At 39.0% G+C, this 25110-nt stretch overlaps 1 non-coding gene across 1 annotated transcript; it reads right to left on the reverse strand.

The window, feature by feature from the left end:
* Positions 1-16138: 16138 nt before the first annotated feature.
* Positions 16139-16211, reverse strand: TRNAG-UCC (transfer RNA glycine (anticodon UCC)). The gene has a single exon. It is a non-coding gene; the product is annotated as a tRNA-Gly (tRNA).
* Positions 16212-25110: the final 8899 nt, after the last annotated feature.

The raw sequence follows: 25110 nt of genomic DNA on the forward strand, positions 1-25110 counted from the left end.
TTTCAATTTTTTTTTTTAACCTAGCAAGCATAGTCATTTTATAGTATGTCTGATAATGTTAATATATGAAGCTTTGGGGATAACTTGCTGATGTTTGTTTTTCTGGTTCTTGTTCATAGAGTCTGTTTCCTCAAGTGCCTGATTTATGTTATTGTCATTGTAAATAAAAAATTATTAATATGAATGATTTGATATATAGAATGATTATCTCTTCCTCCAAAGAGGATTTGCATTTGCTTTCTAGGTGTCTGAGGGGACTGCTGGTCTAGGATCATTTTGTCCAAGTTCAAGGATTGAGATTCCTTGAGTGTGCAGTGCTGTAAACCCATACAGCAAGACTGCACAAGTGTTTACTTCTGGTTCACCCTTATCCTAGGGATATGGCCCATTAGGGTCTCAGTTAATTGTAGGAAGAGGTTTCTATTAGGTTTCTCATCTTGTGCAGATCTTTGGTGTTGATTCTGTTCTTCTTGCCCTCTGAGACCACTGAAAGAAAGATTCAAACTGGCTAGAATTGGCAAATACTGTTAGGGCAAAATCAGATTCATTTGTTCACTTATCTCCTCAGTTTTATATTTTACCTTCAATTTGGTTTTATATTTATTTTTTTGCTTATTTTTTTTTCTGTAGGTAAAAAGTATTTTTTCTTTCTTTCTGTTTTTAAAGACATTATCTAGTGTTTTAGTTGTTTCCTGAGTAATTTTGCCTGCTGTTACTAAACTGGAAGCATGTTAAGATTTCTTGAATTTTTTTGCTAAAATATCTAGAATAATTTTTTTTTTCTTTAAAGAAATGGTACATGAGCAGTAAATGTTCTCCATCTTTGCATGTTCCAGAAAGTCTTTGCTTTGCCCTTCCATCTGGTGGATAATTTGGATGTTGTAGTATAATTTTGAAATACTTCTCTTCACCCTATAGGCTTGACAGAATTTTCTGGCCTGAATTCCCTCTGAAATGCCTTTCCCCAAGGTGCTCCGTCCAAATGGGAGGTCTTACTATGGCTGAGGGTTAGGATACCTTGTAATATATGAGGACAGGGAAAGGAAAACCCCGGAGGGCCCACATGATGACTGAGTGAGGAAATCTTTACGCTGGTGGTGGAAAATTATAATCTAGTCTACTCCTGGGTTTGGCTGGATGTCCTGTTTAAAAAAAAAAAAATCTTGTCTATTGTGGAAGTCTGGAGTTATGCCAGGCCATCCTCAGCTTTTCTCTTTGTTCAAAGACCCGAGATAGGAGCTTTCTCTGTGTGGAGCCTTCGCTTATTTGAAGGACAGATCACAGGTGAATGCCAAAGCATTTAATAGCTATGCATTACTAGGGAACGTGAAGTTTCATTACTGTTGAGCTATTCTCTAGTAAGTATTTTGGTTAATTAATCTGGATGCCTTTGATTTACTTTTCTTGCCTGACTGTACTCTCTAGGACCTGAGATCCTTGCCTAGTTCCTGACCTTAAAGTAGTAAGAACTCCAAGAGATTGGTTTGGGCTTTAACACCTATTTAGGTAAAGGAAAATATGCTTTGGGTGATGAAGAGGTAGGATGGAGGCTTCTGTATAAATTTAGGACTCTTGGTGGACTGTGTGTTCAGGGAAGGGAGAATTAGGAAAAATCCTATTTGTTACCAAAATAAGGGCTTCCCGGGTGGCTCAGATGGTAAAGAATCTGCCTGCAATGAGGAGACCTGCGTTCAATCCCTGTGTTGGGAAGATCCCTGGAGATGGGAACAGCTACCCACTCCAACTATTCTTGCCTGGAGAACTCCATGGACAGAGGAGACTGGCAGGCTACAGTCCATGGGGTCACAAAGAGTCGGACATGACTGAGCGGCTTTCACTTTTTACCAAAATAAAGAAGTGACAAGGAAATGGATATAAATCTAAGTGTTAGGTGAAAAAATGTACCCCCTAAAAATTGACATCCCAGGTCTTTCTTCTAAGGGATTCTTGCTCACAGTAGTAGATATAAAGGTCATCTGAATTAAATTCGCCCATTCCCATCCATTTTAATTCACTGATTTCTAAGATGTTGATGTTCAATCTTGCCATCTCCTGCTTGGCCACATTCAATTTACCTTGATTCATGGACCTACTATTCCAGGTTCCTATGCAATATTGTTCTTTATAGTGTCAGACTTTACTTTCACCACCAGACACATCCACAACTGAGCGTCATCTCCACTTTGGCCCAGCTGCTTCATTCTTTATGGAGATATTGGTAATTGCCCTTTGTTCTTACCCAGTAACATATTGGACACCTTCTGACCTGGGAGGCTCAGCTTCTGGCATCATATCTTTTTGCCTTTCCATGCTGTTCATGGGATTCTCCAGGCAAGAATACTGAAGTTGTTTGCTATTTCCACTTCCAGAGGACCATGTTTTGTCAGAACTCTTCATTATGACCAGTCCATCTTGGGTGGCCCTGCACAGCATGGCTCATAACTTCATTGAGTTACATAAGCCTCTTCACCACAACAAGGTTGTGATCAATGAAGGGGTGAATTTACATAGTGCACATGATCTAATGACTCCCAAGCCAAGACATTAATGAAAAAACTGCCTGGAATTTTAAAAATTTGTCTGGAATTAAAAAAATTTTTTTTTAATTCCTTGAATGCTGAACCAGTATGTTTGTAATCATTAAAAACACATTCTGCTTGAAATTAGTAACATCAGTTCAGTTCAGTTCAGTCGCTCAGTTGTGTCAAACTCTTTGTGACCCCATGAATCACAGCACGCCAGGCCTCCCTGTCCATCACCAACTCCCGGAGTTCACCCAAACTCATGTGCATCGAGTCGGTTATGCCATCCAGCCATCTCATCCTCTGTCGTCCCCTTCTCCTGCCCCAATCCATCCCAGCATCAGGGTCTTTTCCAATGAGTCAACTCTTCACATGAGGTGGTGGAAGTATTGGAGTTTCAGCCTCAGCATCAGTCCTTCCAATGAACACCCAGGACTGGTCTCCTTTAGGATGGACTGGTTGGATCTCCTTGCAGTCCAAGGGACTCTCAAGAGTCTTCTCCAAAACCACAGTTCAAAAGCATCAGTTCTTCAGCACTCAGCTTTCTTCACAGTCCAACTCTCACATCCATACATGACCACTGGAAAAACCATAGCCTTGACTAGATGAACCTTTGTTGGCAAAGTAATGTCTCTGCTTTTGAATATGCTGTCTAGGTTGGTCATAACTTTCCTTCCAAGGAGTAAGCGTCTTTTAATTTCATGGCTGCAATCACCATCTGCAGTGATTTTGGAGCGCCCCCCCCCAAAAAAGTCTGACACTGTTTCCACTGTTTACCCATCTACTTGCCATGAAGTGATGGGCCAAGATGCCATGATCTTAGTTTTCTGAATGTTGAGCTTTAAGCCAACTTTTTCACTCTCTTTTTCACTTTCATCAAGAGGCTCTTTAGTTCATCTTCACTTTCTGCCATAAGGGTGGTGTCATCTGCATATCTGAGGTTATTGATATTTCTCCCAGCAGTCTTGATTCCAGCTTGATCTTCCTTCAGCCCAGCATTTCTCGTGATGTACTCTGCATGTAAGTTAAATAAGCAGGGTGACAGTATACACCCCTGAGGTACCACTTCTCCTATTTGGAACCAGTCTGTTGTTCCATGTCCAGTTCTAAATGTTGCTTCCTGACCTGCATATAGATTTCTCTAGAGGCAGATCAGGTGGTCTGGTATTCCCATCTCTTGAAGAATTTTCCACAGTTTATTGTGATCCAAACAGTCAAAGGATTTGGCGTAGTCAATAAAGCAGAAATAGATGTTTTTCTGGAACTCTCTTGCTTTTTTGATGATCCAGTGGATGTTGGCAACTTGATCTCTGATTCCTCTGCCTTTTCTAAAACTGTTGACCTTTTCTTTCAATCCTTGGAAATGATGTAAAAAACAATGAGGGGAATGAGAATCAAAATCTAAATATAATTTTATATATTTGGAAAAATTAGGCAACAGCTAAAAATATCAAATCAGAAAGTAAATGGGATGGCTTCTAAAAGCAGAGAAAATTAAGCAGGGTTATACACACGAGCAAAGGAGAGTTTTCCAGCAGAGAGTACTTCATAAAGAAGAAAGTACATAGGGAGGTAAAAAGTAAAAGTTTCACTTTCAGTAATGGTAGGTCTGGCATATGGACTGGTAGGAGAAGTTTTCATGGGCCCAGTTTGTTCCAGAACCTGAGAAAGTGGGACTAAGTGAGAAATCATGTAGCAAGCTGTGTGTGAAAACATTATGTCTAAGTGGCATATAGTCAGGAAGAGTATAGATTTTTCACTGAAGAATTTTACAGCTATCTAAATTGGTTGGGAAAATCAGTGATGAACAGTATAACCAAAGCTAAAGATCATAAAAAAGACTTCAGGTAGCATGGAACACCTTCATGCATTGGAGAAGGAAATAGCAACCCACTCCAGTGTTCTTGCCTGGAGAATCCCAGGGACGGTGGAGCCTGGTGGGCTGCTGTCTATGGGGTTGCACAGAGAAGGACACGACTGAAGCGACTTAGCAGCAGCAGTAGCAGCATGGAACATAGTCCAGGTTCAGGAAAAAAGCCTCAGTCAAAGATAAGTAAGTAGGGAATTCCCTGGTGGTCCGGTGGTTAAGAATCTGCCTGCCAATGCAGGGGACATGAGTTCAATCCTTGGTCCAGGAGGATACCATATGCCATGGGGCACCTAGAGCCTGTGTTCCACAACAAGAGGAGTTACCACAATGAGAAGCTCGCACACCGTGATGAAGAGTAACCCCCATGTGCCACAACTGGAAAAAGCCTATGTGTAGTACCAAAGGCCCAGTGCAGCCAAAATTGAATGAAGAAGTAAATAATTTTTGTAAAATATGGGTTGGTAGAAAAGGAATCATTGCAGGGTCTCTACTACAATACAACAAGAAAATGGGAAAATTGAAGGAATTGAAAACAATTGCAATATGGAGAACAGATCTCAGCAAAACACCTTTGTAGAGGAAATGAAAAGAATTCCCAAGTTAAAACATGCAATGAAATTGTTTCCACAACACAAACACTGCAACAGATATGACAGTTCAGGACAAGGTAAAACCTAAGCAATGAGGAGCAAGAACTGAAGTAGTTATCACATCAATGAAAGCAAAATTTAAAGGACAGAAAGGAGAGCAGAGAGGGCTGAGGACCCTGGTGAGGACTAGGAAGGGTATACCAAGTATGGAAATCAGAAAAAAAAAAAAAAAAAATGAAGTGGAAATACAGGCAAACGTTATTTAGGGAAAGAGAAAAATGATACATATTGAATTAGGTAAAGGAGATACAAAGTACTTATAATTGGAATCCAAGAAGAAGAAAGTTGAAATAAAGATTTCAATATTAAATAATTATGATTAAATATTAAAATACATATGATTAAAACACAAATTATGTCAATAAATATAAGTAGATCAAACTTATTCAAAAGAACAGGATTAGATTGAATCACAAGACTCAGTTCTAAAAGGGATTCAGAAAGGTTGAAAATGAAAATGCAGACAGTTAAATTAGGCAAATTCAAACAAAAAGAATATCAGAAATGGTTGAATCCAGAGACAAAAACCATTAAACAAAACAAAACAAAATGCCCTTTGTAATTATCAAGGGTGCAATTTGTAATGAAGAGAAATATTTATAAATGTCCTTTCAATAATATAGCATGAACATTTACAAATGAAATTATAGAAGTTCAAATTGATATACCTAACTCTATAGCCTGAAAACAGAGTGCATTTTTCATTCAAGTTCCCAGGCATAGTCACTGAATTTGGCTGTACATTAATTCATAAATAAAATAATAAATTTCAAGAAAATATAAAAGGAATGGAAAAATTTTCCAATTCATAAGTCCATAAGAGAACATATTTGATCAGGAACAAATTAAGGAAACAAGAAAGTCCATCTTTCCCATTTTTTCGGGAAAAACAGCCTATCTCATAAAACAATATTCAACTAATCTACAACTCAAGAGAAAAAAAAACTAAACCCCAAAATGCAAAATATTTACAAATTCAATAGCAATATTAGAACTCCAGTGTAATAGCTTATGAAATACTTCTAAGGCAGTGCTTAGGGAAATATTAATCATCTCAAAATTTATCTTGTAAACAAAGAATGAAAGGATATTACAAAAATCTCAAGAAGTCTTTAAAAAAAAACAATAAAATGATCCTATGGAAAGCAGAACAAAGGTCTTAAGGGTAAGTGCAGAAATGAATGATTTAGGAAACAGAAAAATGATGAAACTTCTGTGTTCTTGCCTGGGAAAATCCCATGGACAGAGGAGCCTGGCAGGCTACAGTTCATGGGATTGAGGAGTCAGACACAACTGAGCGACTTTCACTTTCTTTTTCAGTAAGTAAATGAAGCTTGTTGTGTCCGACTCTTTGTAACCCCATGGACAGTAACCAACCAGGCTCCTCTATCCATGCAGATTCTCCAGTTAAGAATACCGGAGTGGGTTGTCATGCCCTCCTCCAAGGAATCTTCCCAACCCAGGGATCGAACCCAGGTCTCCCACATTGCAGGCAGATTCTTTAGAGTCTGAGTCACCAAGGAAGCCCTTTGAAACATTAGCTATTGGTTTTTCTGTTTTGTTGATCTATAGAAAGTCAGGGTTCCACTAGAGAAACAGAATCAGTAATAAAAAATTATTAAAAAAGAAAAATTAATAGCTAATCCATATCAGTCAGGGCTCCACTAGAAAAGCATAATGGTTTACTCGATTGTGAGTCCAACCCAGGAGTCTGAAATCCATGGGGCAGGCCATCAAGAAGGACAGGCTGGGACCCTGGCACAAACTGAAATTGCAGTTTGTGACAGAGTTTCTTGTGGGAAGCTTCAGTTCTGCTCTTCAATCTTTCAACTGATTGAATCATGCCCATTCGGATTCCTAGGAAAATCTCCCTTAAACTAATTGATTACAAATTTGAATCACATCTACAGCATACCTTCACAGCAACATCTAGATAAAAGTGTTTGATTAAATAAGGGGCAATTGTAGTTGACTATCACCTACTCTAATAAAAAAAAACAGGCAGGTAGCACAGATGCCTCATATAATAGAAGATAATTGAGGAAATACCTACAGATTAAAAGAAAAGAAGAACCGTAACATGCTAGCTTTCTAAGTGTATTCAAATAAATTTGAAAACACTGAAGAACTGATAGTTTTCTAGGAATATGTAAATCATGACAAGTAATTTCAGGAAAATAGAAAAATGAGAATATTAATTTCCATCAAAAACACGGAAACTTTTCTAAGAGCTCTTCCTGGAAAGCATTGTATCATTAAATAATAGATAATTTGATTACCTTTTAAGCTGTTCTATAGCCTCACCATCCACTAGAACTTTCTGTGGTGGTAGAAATATTCTAACTGTACTACCAGTGTAAGGAGGCACATATGACTATTGAACACTTGATTGCAGCTAGTTTTAGGGAGCACTGGATTTTAATTTTATTTAATTCTAATTAATTTAAAATTAATTTGCCACATATTGCTGTTGGCTACTGTATTGGAGAGTGCAGATATAGAAGATGTAAAAGAAAAGCATTCAAATTCTTTCATGAAGTAAGTATAGAATTGATAAAAAAGTTTGAATATAAAACCCATGGATTAATCTCATTTATAAAAATGATGCAAATACTCTGGGAAATAGAAGCTAGTAGCATTTTAAAATCATAATATATAAAGACCAAATGGGGTTTATTTCAGGATTCAAATGGTTCAGAAAGAGGACGCTTAATATAATTTGTCATATCAAGGGATCAATAGCAAAAACATGTCTAGATGATGTCCACTGTCATGAAAAACTTTGTACGTCTTTGTACGTCATTATAGAGATACTAACCTATATAACTAGGGAGAAGGAGAGAGGGAATTTGGATTGTTCTTTTGAAAAATCAAAAAAATCAAGTGAAACTTTATTCAGATAAGAGAATTTAGAAAGATGAGTGGATATAAAATCCATGTAAAGAGAATAATAGCCTTTATATCTGGCAAACTTCCCCGGTGGCTCAGAGGTTAAAGCGTCTGCCTACAATGTGGGAGACCTGGGTTCAATCCCTGGGTCCGGAAGATCCTCTGGAGAAGGAAATGGCAACCCACTCGAGTACTCTTGCCTGGAAAATCCCATGAATGGAGGAGCGTGGTACGCTACAGTCCATGGGGTTGCAAAGAATCGGACATGACTGAGCGACTTCACTTTCTTTTTATCTGCAAACTATCACTGGTTAGAGGATATGATGAAGAATCTAATTATCATAACAGCAACAAGTTTCTAAGAGCCATCTAAAGAAATGCACAAGATTTAGTTGAGGGCAACACTATAATCCCCTGGGGGACGTAGGAGACTTGATAAATGGGAGAGGATACCATGTTATTGGATAGGGTTATAGAAGTTAAATGAGGAATTTAGTGTCATTTTACTAAGTCACCAGGAGGACTTCTTTGGTTTGTTTTTGTTCTTTTTTTGGCAATAAGGCAAGTTAATTCCAAAGTTCACATAAAAAATTTAAAAGAATAGCCAGAAAAATTTTTACCATTAAACATAAAGTTCACAAAATAGTCTTATACTAGTACATACGTTGTTGGTGTTGTTCAGTTGTTAAGTTATGTCTGACCCTTTGCGACCCCATGGACTGCAGCACGCCAGGCTTCCCTGTCCTTCACCATCTCATGGAGGTTGCTCAAACATCATGACTCATCACTGAGTCAGTGATGCCATCCAACTATCTCATCCTCTGTCACACCCTTCTCCTCCTGCCCTTAATCTTTCCCAGCATCAGGGTCTTTTCCAATGAGTCAGCTCTTCACATCAGGTGACCAAAGTATTGGAGTTCCAGCTTCAACATCAGTCCTTCCAATGAATATTCAGGGTTGATTTCCTTTAGGATTGACTGGTTTGATCTCCTTGCAGTCTAAGGGACTCTCAAGAGTCTTCTCCAGCACCACAGTTCAAAAGCATCAATCCTTCGGCTTTCAGCCTTCTTTATGGTTCAGCTCTCATATCTGAACATGACTACTGGAAAAGCCATAGCTTTAACTATATGGACCTTTAAGGCAAAGTGATGCCTCTACTTTTAAATACACTGTTTAGTTTCATCATAGCTATTCTTCCAAGGAGCAAGCATCTTTTAATTTTGTGGCTGCAGTAAACATCCACATTGATTTTGGAGCCCAAGAAAATGAAATCTGCCACTCTTTCCACTTTTCCCCCTTCTATTTGCCATGAAGTGATGGGACTGGATGTCAAGATCTTCATTTTTTTGAATGTTGAGTTTTAAGCCAGGTTTTTCACTCTCCTCTTTCATCTTCATCAAGAGGCTCTTTAGTTCGTCTTCACTTTCTGCCATTAAAGTGGTATCATCTGCATATCTGAGGTTGTTGGTGTTTCTCCTGGCAATCTTGATTCCAGTTTGTTAGTCATCCAGCCCAGCATTTCGTATGATGTTCTCTGCATATAAATTAAATAAGCGGGGGTGACAATATACAACCTTTCCCAATTTTGAGCCAGTCAGTTGTTCCAGGTTCAGTTCTAACTGTTGCTTCTTGACCTGCATACAGGTTTCTCAGGAGGCAGGTAAGGTGGTCTTGTATTCCTGTCTCTTTAAGAATTTTCCATTGTTTGTTGTGATCTACACAATCAAAGGCTTTAGTGTAGTCAATGAAGCAGAAGTAGATGTTTCTCTGGAATTCTCTTGCTTTTTCTATGATCCAATGGATGTTGGCAATTTTATTTCTGGTTCTTCTCCTTTTTCTAAATCCAGCTTGTACATCTGGAATTTCTCAGTTCACGTACTGCTGAAGCCTAGCTTGAAGGATTCTGAGCATAATCTTGCTAGCATCTGAAGTGAAAAAGCACTTGAAAAATCACTCATTTGGATATTCTTTGGTATTACCCTTCTTTGGGATGGGAATGAAAACTGACATTTCCAGTCCTGTGGCCACTGCTGAGTTTTCCAAATTTGCTGGCATAATGAGTGCAGAACTTTAACAGCATCATCTTTTAGGATTTGAAGTAGCTCAGCTGGAATTTCATCATCTCCACCAGCTTTGTTCTTAGTAAGTTCTTAGTAAGTAAGTTCTTTGTTCTTTGTTCCCAAGGCCCACTTGACTTCACACTCCAGAATGTCTGGCTCTAGGTGAGTGACCACACCATCATGGTTATCTGGTCCATTAAGAACTTTTTTTTGTATATTTCTTCTGTGCATTCTTGCCACCTCTTCTTAATCCCTTCTGCTTCTGTTAGGTCCATACCATTTCTGTCTTTTATTGTGCCCATCTTTGGATGGAATGTTCCCATGGTATCTCCAATTTTCTTCAAGAGATCTCTAGTCTTTCCTATTCTATTGTTTCCCTCTATTTCTTTGCATTGTTCACTTAAGAAGACTTTCTTATCTCTCTTTTCTAGTCTCTAGAACTCTGAATCCAGTTGAGTATATCTTTCCCTTTCTCCTTTGCTGTTCACTTTTCTTCTTTTCTCAGCTATTTGTAAGGCTTCCTCATACAACCACTTTTCCTTCTTGTATTTCTTTTTCTTGGGAATGGCTTTGGTCACCACCTCCTGTACAATGTATGAACTTCTGTCTATAGTTCTTCAGACACTCTACCAGATCTAGTCCCTTGAATCTATTTGTTACCTTCACTATATAATCATAATGGATTTGAGTAGACCAATGTATCAGAATAGAAAACTCAAATATGGACCTGAATACATGTGGGAATTTAGGTACTGATAAAGGAATTTATTCAAAACAGTAGTGCAAAGGAAGAATATTCAGTATATGGTATTGAAATATGCTGATAAAATGCTGTGCAATGCTTGCCAAATATATCTAGACCAAAATGGATGGAAGTGGATTAAAAATTTAAGTGCAAAAAGGAGTAATGACTAGAAAAATCAAGAAATCTGAAAAAAGTTCTGGTTAGGATAAAGCCTGTCTAAGCATGCCATAAAATATAGCAGTCATGAAAATATTTATAAATTCAACTATATTAAAATCCATCATGACAAAAGCAGAGTCAAAAGATAAATTATCTATGAAAAATGTTTACAAGTTATATTCCAAAAGAATGAGTCCTGTACCATATAAGTGACTTTTAGATTGTTGGAGAATAGACCAAGAACTCACTAGAAAAAGAAGTAAATGGCATGGATTAAATAGTTCAGAGGAAAGGACATACATGCAGTTCATAAACTCATGAAAAGATGTATAACCTCCTTTATATTTAAAAAAATAGACAATAAGCTTCACTGAGATGCTAATTTTCATCAATCAGATTGAAAAAGATCATAAAGTTTGAAAATACAGTGTGTTGGGAAATGTGTGGGAAAGAGACACTCATTTATTGCTGTAGGAGAGCATATTGCTATACTATTCCTTATGGCCTTTGGGTTTGAGTTCAGCCAGATTTTGTGACTGCAGTTTCAGGGGGATGTTTGGTGGGAATCCAGATTTCAGGATATAAAGCAGATAGCATTCCGTGACTATCTCACAGCCCAGTACTACTTTTGCAGTAGTGCAGTACTGTGATAGTAACACTGTGTAGTGGGCTGTAATAATCTACATCCTACAATGGTGGTCTACAATTGCCTACTATCATTTGTACCCTCGGCTTTTAATTTCCTTAGTTCCCATGAAGCCCTATTTAATTCATTCACTCTTTCATTCGTGTGATAAATATTGAACATTTACTCTGCCCTAAGTACTAGGAACTCTTTAACTCTGCACCTTTTAAACTCTTTTAAAGCACTTTATTTATTTTTGGTTGCACTGGGTCTTTATGGAGGCACTCAGACTTTCTCTAGTTGCAGCGAGCAGGGCTACTCTGTGCTGTGATGCACGGGCCTCTCACTGTGGTGGCTTCTCTTATTGTGGAACATGAGCTTTAGTGTATGAGCTTCGGTAGTTGTGGCTTGCAGGCTCTAGAACATGGGCTCAGTAGTTGTGGTGCATTTTAGTTGCTCTGTGGCATGTGGAATCTTCCCATACCAGCGACTGAACCCATATCCCCTGCATCGGCAGTCGGATTCTTATCCACTGTACTACCAGGGAAGTCCTGCACCAGTACTCTTCATTCTTGCCTCAGACATAGCTAGTTTTGACCTGCAAATTGTAGACACAATGGTTTGCTTTTACACTCTTTAATGCTGATTTTGCTATTTTATATGAGGCTTTATGAACCAGAGCACTGGCTTAGCATCTGTCTGCCTGTTCAGGCCCTATGCAAGCTGCTCGCATGGCTTATTGTCCATTGTGTCTCTAGTGAAGTGAAACGGTGCCTTGGTACTATGCCTAAGACATCTGCTGTCCCAGCTGCAGGATGTTAATTCAAAAAACAGATACGGATGGACTGCCTACTAAGGCACAGTGCTAGAGACACAGCACTTAACAAGGGAGGACTTTTCTGTTTTGATGGACGGGGCAGTGTAAATATTCAACTGAAGTACTGTCCAGGGAGCGTGGAGCCTGCTTGTTGGCAGGAACCTTTCATTTAGGGTTTAAACAGACAGGCCAATTAGAAATGTGGCTCAAGCGTGTCATCAAGTAAGGAATGAGTTTGGTGAAGTGAAGCAGGTGTGCCAGCTAGACTGTAAAATCTTCCTACATGAGGAACGGAGGAAGTGTAACTTGGAAGGCAAACCTGGACCCTTTGTCCGAGAAGAGGCCGTAAGGAAATGGGCATAGATGAAGCCGAGTAAGGATGATTGCCCAACTGAGAGAGAAGAACTCTGTAATACTGAAATTCTCCTCAGGGTTCTGCACTCACTGCTGACAACCTTGAAGATTAAATTGGGCAAGAGTTGTAATCTAAGGAATTTTGAAATTAGGAGGTAAAGATGAGAGGCAAAACTGAACGCAAAGCAGGAGCTGTATCTAAAGAGAATGTAGAATCCTTCTCTTTGAAAAAAAGTAAAAGAATCCTTCTCTTTGTAGAAAAGTAAAAAAAAAGGGAGCAGGACTTGTTTTAACATTTATAACTAACTGTGTTTTAATTATGCATAAGGTGGTAAGTCTTACTTGATGTGAAATGGAGAAAAGTAAAATGTTTATTTGTGAGGATCTGTGTGTCCCAGATGACTAAATATTAGAGAACTATCTAAGGCAAATTCCCTGTCTATATACAATGAGGAAGTGACAGAAGGCTCACTGAAGCTTCTGGGAGAGGTGATGGGATTAGTACTTTCCTCATTCTTCCAAATGGCATGGCTGCTCTAACAACCTTTCCTCTGGGTCCTTCACCCTACACATTTTCTCTACTCCAGCCTTAGCTGCAGGATGTTAATAAGGGAACCAATCAGATTCCAGATCAATCAATCAATCAACCAATCAATCAGATGATCCAGAATACTACAAATGCATATTGTTGAGCTTCTATCATTTTATTCATTATAGCATGTTCATCACTATATTTGTTGCTTTACATACATTATCTTTTTCTAAAGGTTTTACAATAGAAGTATTATATGCATACAAATACATAGACACTCATAAGTCATGAGCATATTATGTGTTATCATAAAATGAGCATACCCATGTAATCTCCACTTAGGTCCACAAGAAGTGGAATGTTCCCAGGACCCCAGAAGCATTCTTCAATGCCTTCTGCCAATGACTACTCTCACTCTTCTCTCTGAAACTTACTGCTGTTCTGACTTCTAACACCACAGACTGGTTATACCTGTTCTTGGACTTTATATAAAATGGAATCAAGCAGTTTGCATTGTTTTCTTTGCTCAGCATTATGTTTGTGAGATTCATTCACATTGTCCCATATAGTAATAATTTATTCAATCTTGTTGCATTTTAGTATGTAACTGTAATACAATTTATTCCCTGTACTTAATGGAAATGTGGAAAATTTCCACTATTTGACTATTATGAATATGAATATCACATTCATGAACATTAGTGTACACATCTTTTGATGAAAATATGTATATATTTGGGGTATATGGGACTTTCCTGGTGGCTCAGATGGTAAAGAATCTGCTTGCAATGCAGGAGATTTGGGTTCAATCCCTGAGTCAGGAAGATCCCCTGGCGAAGGGCATGGCTACCAACTCCAGTATTCTTGCCTGGACAATTCCATGGACAGAGGAGCCTGGTGGGCTACAGTTCATGGGGTTGAAAAGTCGGATATGACGGAGTGACTAACACTTGGGGTATATACCTAGGAATATAATTGCTGGGTCATAGGATAAATATATATTTTGTGTTAATAGAAACTACCACATAATTTTCCTAAGTGGTTATGTACAATTTTATGTAAATTTTATTAGCAGTGCATGAGCATTTCAGATGCCCCACCTCATCAGCTTTGGTCATGTCTGCTTTAAAAATTTTAACTATCCTGGCAAGTGTCTAGTGATATCTCATTGTGTGCTATAGATTGAATGCCTTTATTCCCCCCAAAATTCATGTGTTGAAATCCTAGTCTATAAAATGATGATAGGGAGATGGGACAGGAGAAGGAAATGGCAACCCACTCCAGTGTTCTTGCCTGGAGAATCCCAGGGACGGGGGAGCCTGGTGGGCTGCCTTCTCTGGGGTCGCACAGAGTCGGACACGACTGAAGCGACTTAGCAGCAGGTCATGAGGACAGAGCCCTCATGAATGGGATTAGTACTCTTATAAAAGAGACTCCAGAAATTTTCCTGGCCCCTTCCACCTAGGAGGACACAATGAGAAGTCTGTGATCTGGAAGAGGGCCCTCGCCTATCCATGCTGGCATCCTGATCTGGGAACTGCTGCCTCTGTAAGAAGTACATTTCTATTTTTTAAAAGCAACTTAGTCTGTGGTATTTTGTTATAGCGGAATGAATAGGCTAAGACATTGTGGTTTAAAATCTGATTTCCCTGATTACTAATAGAGTAAAACATTTTTAAAGTTGAAGTATGGTTGATTTACAATGTTGTATTAATTTCTGCTATGTAGCAAAGTGATACGGATACACACACCCACACGTTCTTTTTTGTGTTCTTTTTCCATTACGGTTTACCTCAGGGTATTAAACACAGTTCCCTGGGCTAGGACCTTGTTGTAAGACAAGGACCTTGTCCTACACTAAGACCTTACTTCATACATTCTATACATAATAGCTTGCATCTGCTTATGCCAAACTCCCAATCCTTCTCCCACTCCACCCTCCCTCTTCCTTGGCAACTATAAGTCTGTTCTCTGTCTGAGTCTGAAGAGCGAAACATTTTCACATGTTTATTTGCAATTTGTATATCCTCTTCTGTGAAGTGCCTTCTCGGGCCTCCTGCCATTTTTATTTTGAATTCTTTGATATTTTCTGACTGATTTTTAGGATATGCGTATACTTACATGCTCATAAGCTCCAGTCTTGGGCTTTGATATGTGGTGGGGATAGGGTGGGGAGCAGATAATCCAGGCTAAGACACTGCTTTCTCTTAGTCCTTCCAGATTAAGGGTGGTGCCAGATATTTGATGTTATTCATCCCTGTGTTGTCTTATTATCTCCTGTTAGGATTCTCAAGCTCTTCCATTGCTTGTGTAACTAGCTTCCTGTATTAATTTCCTTGTTTTACATATGTACAGTAGACTCTGTTTTCTTCCATAGACTCTGATTGACAGGCTCTTCTGGCCTCTACCCTTCCACTATATCACCATACTGCTTTCTCACATTCTAGCCCTGTTCTCTCCTTACAGCCTTGGATCTGCATGGGGTCCTGACAGTTTTTCTTCCCTTTCTCACTATAAAGAAGTCATCAGCTGATCTTAGTCATTTATAATTTCTTTGTTGCAAGAACAGGAAACACAGCATTGCATGGTAGCTAGGTTTTTAAACTGTAGAGACTGCCAAGATTCAAATCCTGACTCTGCTATGTGATGGTGAGTGAATCCTTATTCTCTCTCTGCTTCAGCTTCCTCATCTGCAACCTGAGAACAAGAATATTCATTAGGATTAAATGAGTTTATTTTTGTTAATCATTTAGAACAATCTTTATTTAAGTTCATTTTTAAATTGGAATATAGTTTCTAGAATAATCTTGTTAGACTAAATGCATTAAATAAATGTTACTTTTTGTTGTGACTATGAAATCTACATTTCTTTTTTCTTTTTTTTTTTTCACACTATGTGGCTTATGGGATCCTAGTTCCTTGACCAGGGATTGAACCCAGGCCCTCTGCAGTGGAAATACAGAGTCCTAACCACTGGACTGCCAGGGAATTTCCCCAAATCTATATTTCTAATTCTCCTTCTTCCTCTGACTGCCACTCAGCATATTCTGATTCATCATGGATATTTCCCTTGACAATTTGGTAAGTTAATCATATTAATTCACTTAAAAATACTTGCTGGGTATCTATTATGTGTCATATTTCTTGTTACAGGCCTCCTTGTCACTTGTGATTTAATATTTTGGGAAACCAGATTCTCCAACTACTCTTTCCACCAGCTACTCTCCACTATCCCCCAAGATAAACTTTTATCTCTAAGATATTTGATAGTATAGTTGTTTCATTATTTTCCTAGTAACAATTGCAATAATAATAGTTGCAATAATTTATGTGGTGGCTTATTTTTAAAAAGGTTTATTTATTTTATTTTTGGCTGTGCTGGGTCTTCGTTGCTGCATGCAGCCTTTCTCTAGATTCAGGAAGCGGGGGTTGATTTTCATTGTGGTGCATGGACATCTCTTGTTGCAGAGCACGGGTTCTGGGGTGTATGGGCTTCAGTAGTTGTGGCGCACGGGCTTGGTTGCTCCAAGGCATGTGGGATCTTCCCAGACCAGGAATCAAACTTGTGTCCCTTGCATCAGCAGGTAGATTCTAAACCACTAGCCATCAGGGAAGCCCTGGTAGCTTACATTTTAAACAGTGTTTTCACATGTCTAATACTAAAGTGCAAAACTGTCATGGACAAGATTAATGTCTTGATTGCATATCCCCAGCAGCTAACATGTTGTTTAATTTATAGTCAGTGATAGGGAATTTTTTTAAATTTAATTTTCATTTTATATTGTAGTATGGTTGATTTACAATGTTGTTTCAGGTGTACAGCAAAGTAGTTCAGTTGTACATATACATATATTCTTTTTTTTCAGATCCATATAGGTTATTACAGAATATTGAGTAGAGCTCCTCGTTGCAAGGAGTCGAAACAATAGAAGCGACTTAGCATGCATTAGCACAATGCTATAAATGACATTGTTAGCCAGACAATGTAGAAAAATATTTCTCATCAAATGTGGGAGAGAAATCCAGTTATGATTAGCAGCCATCCTATTTAAGGAACTTATATCACTCAGGAGACATTACTTTGCCAACAAAGGTCTGTCTAGTCAAGGCTATGGTTTTTCCAGTAGTCATGTACGGATGCGAGAGTTGGACTGTGAAGAAAGCTGAGCGCCGAAGAATTGATGCTTTTAGTCTTGAGAGTCCCTTGGACTGCAAGGAGATCTAATCAGTCCATTCTGATGGAGATCAGCCCTTTGTTATCTATTTTATATATAGTAGAGAAATGTTTGTTAAGTGAGTTATTTTATATCTTAACTTTGTGAGATACAGCAATGTTGATTATTTCTAGTTTCCATATGAAAAAGCTCCATGGAGTTGGGTTGACCATTCCCTGCTTAACTTCTTGACTCAGAAATTCACATGATATTTAAGTGGCTGAGATAGAACCTCCATTAGTTTGGAAAATTTGTGGTTATGTTTTAATTCATTTCTGTCCTTAATTATCCTTGCTCATAACTGTTCCTTTGAATTGTGTGTCTGATACATCATTTTTACCCTAGACTTTCCATTCCATCCTGGGGCCTGTCTTGCTGCAGGCTGTCAGTACTTTAATCCACTGTTCACAAGAAGCCCTTGTCAGCCTGACTGTGGTAAAGTAGAGTAATCAGCACAGTTCAGTTCAGTCATTCAGTAGTGTCTGACTCTTTGCGACCCATGGACTGTAGCATGCCAGGGTTCCCTGTCCATCACCAACTACTGGAGCTTGCTAAAGTTCATGTCCATCCAGTTGGTGATGCCATCCAACCATCTCATTTTCAGTTGTTCCCTTCTCTTCCTGCCTTCAATCTTTCCCAGCATCAGGGTCTTTTCAAAGGAGTCAGTTCTTCGCATCAGGTGGCCAAAGTATTGGAGCTTCAACTTTAGCATCAGTCCTTCCAATGAATATTCAGGACTGATTTCCTTTAGAATTGACCAGTTTGATCTCCTTGCAGTCCACACCACAGTTCAAAAGCATCAATTCTTTGGCACTCAGCTTTCTTTATGGTCCAAATCTCTTCTTCATACATGACTACTGGAAAAGCCACAACTTTGACTAGATGGACCTTTGTTGGCAAAGTAATGTCTCTGATTTTTAATAAGTGTCTAGGTTTGTCATAGCTTTTCCTCCAAGGAGCAAGTGTCTTTTAATTTCATGTCTTTTAATTTCACAATATGCAGTGATTTTGGAACCCAAGAAAATAAAGTCTGTCACAGTTTCCATTGTTTCCCTATCTATTTGCCATGAAGTGATGATACCCGATGCCATGATCTGTTTTTTGAATGTTGAGTTTTAAGTCAGCTTTTTCACTTTCCTCATTCACTTTCATCAAGAGGCTATTTCCTCTTCGCTTTCTGCCATAAGGGTGGTGTCATCTGCATGCTGCTGCTGCTGCTACTAAGTTGCTTCAGTCGTGTCTGACTCTGTGCGACCCCATAGACAGCAGCCCACCAGGCTCCCCCGTCCCTGGGATTCTCCAGGCAAGAACACTGGAGTGGGTTGCCATTTCCTTCTCCAATGCAAGAAAGTGAAAAGTGAAAGTGAAGTTGCTTAGTCGTGTCCGACTCTTAGCGACCCCATGGACTGCAGCCTTCCAGGTAGTCCATCCATGGGATTTTCCAGGCAAGAGTGCTGGAGTGGGGTGCATATCTGAGGTTATTGAGATTTCTCCTGGCAATCTTGATCCCAGTTTGTGCTTCTGCCAGCCCAGCATTTTTCATGTTGTACTCTGCATATAAGTTAAATAAGCAGGGTGACAATATACAGCCTTGATGTACTCCTTTTCCTATTTGGAACCAGTCTGTTGTTCCATGTCCAGTTCTAACTGTTGCTTCCTGACCTGCATACAGGTTTCTTAAGAGGCAGGTCAGGTGGTCTGGTATTCCCATCTCTTGAAGAATTTTCCACAGTTTATTGTGATCCACACAGTCAAAGGCTTTGCCATAGTCAATAAAGCAGAAATAGATATTTTTCTGGAACTCTCTTGCTTTTTTGATGATCCAGCGGATGTTGGCAATTTGAACTCTGGTTCCTCTGCCTTTTCTAAAACCAGCTTGAACATCTGGAAGTTCACGGTTCATGTACTGTTGAAGGCTGGCTTGGAGAATTTTGAGCATTACTTTACTAGCGTGTGAGATGAGTGCAATTGTGTGGTAGTTTGAGCATTCTTTGGCATTGCCTTTCATTTGGACTGGAATGAAGACTGATTTTTCAGTCCTGGGGCCAATGCTGAGTTTTCCAAATTTGCTGGCATATTGAGTGCAGCACTTTCATAGCATCATCTTTCAGGATTTGAAATAGCTCAACTGGAATTCCATCACCTCCACTAGCTTTGTTCGTAGTGATGCTTTCTAAGGCCCCCTTGACTTCACATTCCAGGATGCCTGGCTCTAGGTGAGTGATCACACCATTGTGATTATCTGGGTTGTGAAGATCTTTTTTGTGTAGTTCTTCTGTGTATTCTTGCCACCTTTTCTTAATATCTTCTGCTTCTGTTAGGTCCATACCATTTCTGTTCTTTATTGAGCCCATCTTTGCATGAAATGTTCCCTTCGTATGTCTAATTTTCTTGAAGAGATCTCTGCTGCTGCTGCTGCTAAGTCGCTTCAGTTGTGTCTGACTCTATGCGACCCCATAGACGGCAGCCCACTAGGCTCCCCCATCCCTGGGATTCTCCAGGCAAGAACACTGGAGTGGGTTGCCATTTCCTTCTCCAATGCCTGAAAGTGAAAAGTGAAAGTTAAGTCACTCAGTCATGTCCGACCCTCAGCGACCCCATGGACTGCAGCCTACCAGGCTCCTCTGTCCATGGGATTTTCCAGGCAAGAGTACTGGAGTGAGGTGCCATTGCCTTCTCCGAGGAGATCTCTAGTCTTTCCCATTCTATTGTTTTCCTCTATTTCTTTGCATTGATCACTGAGGAAGGCTTTCTTATCTCTCCTTGCTATTCTTTGGAACTCTGCATTCAGATCTTCCTTTTTCTCCTTTGCCTTAAGTTCTCTTCTTTTCTCAACTATTTGTAAGGTCTCCTCAGACAACCATTTTGACTTTTTGCCTTTCTTTTTTGGGGGGATGGTCTTGATCATTGCCTCCTGTACAATGTCATGAACCTATGTCCATAGTTCTTCAGGCACTCTGTCTATCAGATCTAATCCCTTGAATCTATTTATCACTTCCACTGTATAATTATAAGAGATTAGATTTAGGTCAGCACACTGGGGTGAATGTAAAGCATGCTGCTAATAGCTACCTTTCTGATCTTGACTACTCTGAGTCTCAGTTTCCTTACATATACAGTAAAATGCGAGTTGAGTGGTAGGATCTGTATAATCAGGTGAAGTAGTGACATTCCTGTGGTTCTGTAGCTGTCCTTCTACCCATCTTAATGTTCCTTATATCCCAGCTTTACCTGTGAGACCAAATTCATATTGTTCTAGTTTGTTCTTTTTTTGAATTTATTTTGAATGAAACAAAGATGAATATTTTTAATGAAAAAAGGTACAATTCACAAAGAAGATAGACATCATAAATGATTAGACAGCTTAATAACAAAACAAAGATAAATAAAGCAAAACTTATAAGAAATATAAGGGAAAAGAAAAAACATATAATCATTGTGAGACATATTAACATTTCTCTGAGAATATTTTATCAAGTGTTTATTAAATATTTGATCAAATAGTTTTATTTGATCAGATATTTTATTTAATCAAATAACATCAAATATTTTATCAATAATTTATCAGAAAAACTAAGAATAAAAGCATCTTGAATGATATTATTAATGATTTAAACATATTTTATTTAATTTACATTAGTCAGGAAGCAACAGTTAGAACTGGATATGGGACAACAGACTAGTTCCAAATAGGAAAAGGAGTACGTCAAGGCTATATATTGTCACCCTGCTTATTTAACTTATATGAAGAGTACATCATGAGAAACACTGGGCTGGAAGAAGCACAAGCTGGAATCAAGATTGCTGGAAGAAATATCAATAACCTCAGATATGCAGATGACACCACCCTTATGGCAGAAAGTGAAGAGGGACTAAAAAGCCTTTGATGAAAGTGAAAGTGGAGAGTGAAAAAGTTAACTTAAAGCTCAACATTCAGAAAACTAAGATCATGGCATTTGGTCCCATCACTTCATGGCAAATAGATGGGGAAATACTGGAAACAGTAGCTGACTTTATTTTTTGGGGCTCCAAAATTACTGCAGATGGTGATTGCAGCCATGAAATTAAAAGACGCTTACTCCTTGGAAGGAAAGTTATGACCAACCTAGATAGCATATTCAAAAGCAGAGACATTACTTTGCCAACAAAGGTCCGTCTAGTCAAGGCTGTGGTTATTCCAGTGGTCATGTATGGATGTGAGAGTTGGACTGTGAAGAAGGCTGAGTGCCGAAGAATTGATGCTTTTGAACTGGTGTTGGAGAAGACTCTTGAGAGTCCCTTGGACTGCAAGGAGATCCAACCAGTCCATTCTGAGGGAGATCAGCCCTGGGATTTCTTTGGAAGGAATGATGCTAAAGCTGAAACTCCAGTACTTTGGCCACCTCATGGGAAGAGTTGACTCATTGGAAAAGACCCTGATGCTGGGAGGGATTGGGGGCAGGAGGAGAAGGGGACGACAGAAGATGAGATGGCTGGATGGCATCACTGACTCGATGGACGTGAGTCTGAGTGAACCCCGGGAGCTGGTGATGGACAGGGAGGCCTGGCGTGCTGCGATTCATGGGGTCGCAAAGAGTCAGACACGACTGAGCGACTGAACTGAACTGAATCACATCCTACACAAATACATTTAAAATTTTGTATCTTATACATTGCTAATAGATTTCCATAGGCCATTTAGAAAAATTGGCCAAAAGATAAACATTATTAAATTTCAAAAAGTAGAATTATTTTTTTTAACATGTGATTCAGTTATATGTAAACACACATATTATTTTTGAAATTTTTTTTCATTATAGATTATTATAAGACACTGACTATAGTTCTCTGTGCCATACAGTAAACCTTTGTTTCTTGTTACATATCTAGTTTTTAAAATTAGAAATCTAGCATTCTATTCATACTAAGTCAAACCAGTGCAATCAAAATGTCATAAATTTTTTAGATAGGCAAAAATTCATAAGTTTTCTAAGGTATATATAGTCTGCATATTATTTATATGTATGTATACGAAAGCTTTTCTACCATGCTTGATGAGGGCTTCAGAAAGAACATCCAAAAAAAAAAGAGAGAGATGGAGAAACTGGAAAACATAAACTAAATGAAATGGAAGCACTGAATATGAGATAGAAAATGTAAAACAGACTAGATAAAAGTAAAAGATCCTTATATAGTTCAGTTTATTTTAAGCATGATTGTTCATTAGAAACATATCTGGAGCTCTGGCCAAAAAAAGGAAAAAGGCAACCCCTGGGCATTTGTAATTTTCAAAAGTTCCAAGATAATTCTGATATGTATATGGAATTTTAAAATTGATTACAGATTTTTCTATTAAATGGTAGTTTTTGTGATATAGAATTCTATTATTTTTCAGTTGACCAATAATGATATTAATACAATGGTATTAAAGTGAGTAATAGTGACATAATCAAAATAGTAAAAGATGTTTATCAGTTTTCACAGTCAATAGCCAGTCTATGTCTTTTGGTTGGTGCATTTAATCCATTTGCAATTAAAGTAATTATCAATATGTATGATCCTATTACTGTTTTCTTAATTGTTTGGGGTTTATTTTCTATCGATATGGCTTTTCCTTCTCTTGTTTTCTACCTAGAGAAGTTCCTTTAGCACTTGTTGTAAAGCTGGTTTGGTGATGCTGAATTCTCTTAACCTTTGCTTGTCTGGAAACTTTTTGATTTCTGCATCAAATCTGAAGGAGATCTTGCTGGGTAGAGTATTCTTGGCTGTAGGTTCTTCCCTTTCATCACTTTAAAGATGTTATGCCATTCCTTTCTGGCTTGTAGAGTTTCTGTTGAGAAATCAGCTGATAGCCTGATGGGAGTTCCCTTGTATGTTATTTGTTGTTTTTCGCTTGTTGCTTTTAATATTTTATCTTTGTCTTTAACTTTTGTCAGTTCAATTACTAGGTATCTGTGTTTGTTTCTCCTTGGGTTCATTCTGCCTGGGACTCTCTGTGCTTCCTGGATTTGTTTGATTATTTCCTTTCCCATGTTAGGGAAATTTTTAGGTATTATCTCTTCAAATATTTTCTCAGGTCTTTTCTCTCTCTCTTCTCCTTCTAGGATCCCTATAATATGGATCTTGGTGCATTTAATCTTGTCCCAGAGGTCTCCTAGGCTGTCTTCATTTCTTTTCATTCTTTTTTCTGTATTCTATTCTATGATTTACATCATTCTGTCCTCCAGGTCATTTATTTGTGCTTCTGCTTTAGTTATTCTGCTATGGATTTCTTCTAGTGTGTTATTCATTTCTGTTTGCTTGTTCTTTAGTTCTTACAGATCTTTGATTTCTTGCATCTTCTAAATCTTTGCCTCCATTATTTTCCCAAAATCCTGGATCATCTTCACTATCATTATACTGAATTCTTTTTCTGGAAAGTTGCTATCTCCACTTCATTTAGTTGTTTTCCTGGGGTTTTATTTAGTCCCTTCACCTGGGATGTAACTTTCTTCTTTTTCATGCTGATTAAGTTTCTGTAATATGGTTTTGTTTTAGTCCCTGTGTGATTGTGGTTCTTCTTGCTTCTTCTGTCTGCCCTCTGATGGAGGAGGCTAAGAGGCTTGTGTAAACTTCCTGATGGGAGGGACTGGTGAGCATGCCCTTGCTCAGTTCAGTTCAGTTCAGTTCAGTCACTCAGTTGTGTCTATTTGTGACCCCATGGACTGCAGCATGCCAGGCTTCCTATCCTTCACCATCTCAAACTCATGTCCATTGAGTCAGTGATGCCATCCAACCATCTCATCCTCTGTCATCCCCTTCTCCTCCTGCCCTCAATCTTTCCCAGCATCAGGGTCTTTTCCAATGAGTCAGCTCTTCACATCAGGTGGCCAAAGTATCAGAGCTTCAGCTTCATAATCAGTCTTCCCATTGAGTATTCAGGATTGATATGGTCAGTTTAATGGTGACCTCCAAGAGGGTTAATGTCAAAGGGGACCTTCCCAGGAAGCTGCTGCCGTCTTCCCATCCCTGTGGTGAACCCCTGCCAATCTACACCTCCACAGGAGACCCTGCAACACTACCAGGCAGTTTGGTTCAGGTTCCTGTGTAGTCATTGCTCCTTGCCTCTGAGCCTTGGTGCATGCAAGGTTTTGTTTGTGCCCTCCAAGACTGGAGTCTCTGTTCCCCCAGTCCTGTGAAAGACTTGTAATCAAATCCCATGGCCTTCAAGATCAGATTCCCTGAGGATTCCTAATCCCTTTGTCAGGTATGCAGCTGGGAAGCCTGATGCGGGGTTCCAAACCTTCACCACAGTGGGAGAACCTCTTTGGTATTAATGTTCTCCAGTTCACCCACTAGGTGTGGATGAGATTTGATTTTATTGTGGTTGTGCCCCTCCTACTGTCTCACTGTGGCTTCTTCTTTGCCTTCAAAGGTGGGGTATCTTTTTTTGGTGAGTTCTAGCATCCTCATGGTGGAGAAGGCAATGGAAACCCACTCCAGTACTCTTGCCTGGAAAATCCCATGAACAGAGGAGCTTGGTAGGCTGCAGTCCATGGGGTCACTAAGAGTCGGACACGACTGAGACACTTCACTTTCACTCTTCACTTTCATGCACTGGAGAATGAAATGGCAACCCACTCCAGTGTTCTTGCCTGGAGAGTCCCAGGGACCAGGGAGCCTGGTGGGCTGTCTATGGGGTCGCACAGAGTCAA

The sequence above is a fragment of the Bos indicus genome, chromosome 3 (genome assembly GCF_029378745.1).
Source record: "Bos indicus isolate NIAB-ARS_2022 breed Sahiwal x Tharparkar chromosome 3, NIAB-ARS_B.indTharparkar_mat_pri_1.0, whole genome shotgun sequence".
Taxonomy (NCBI): Eukaryota; Metazoa; Chordata; class Mammalia; order Artiodactyla; family Bovidae; genus Bos; species Bos indicus.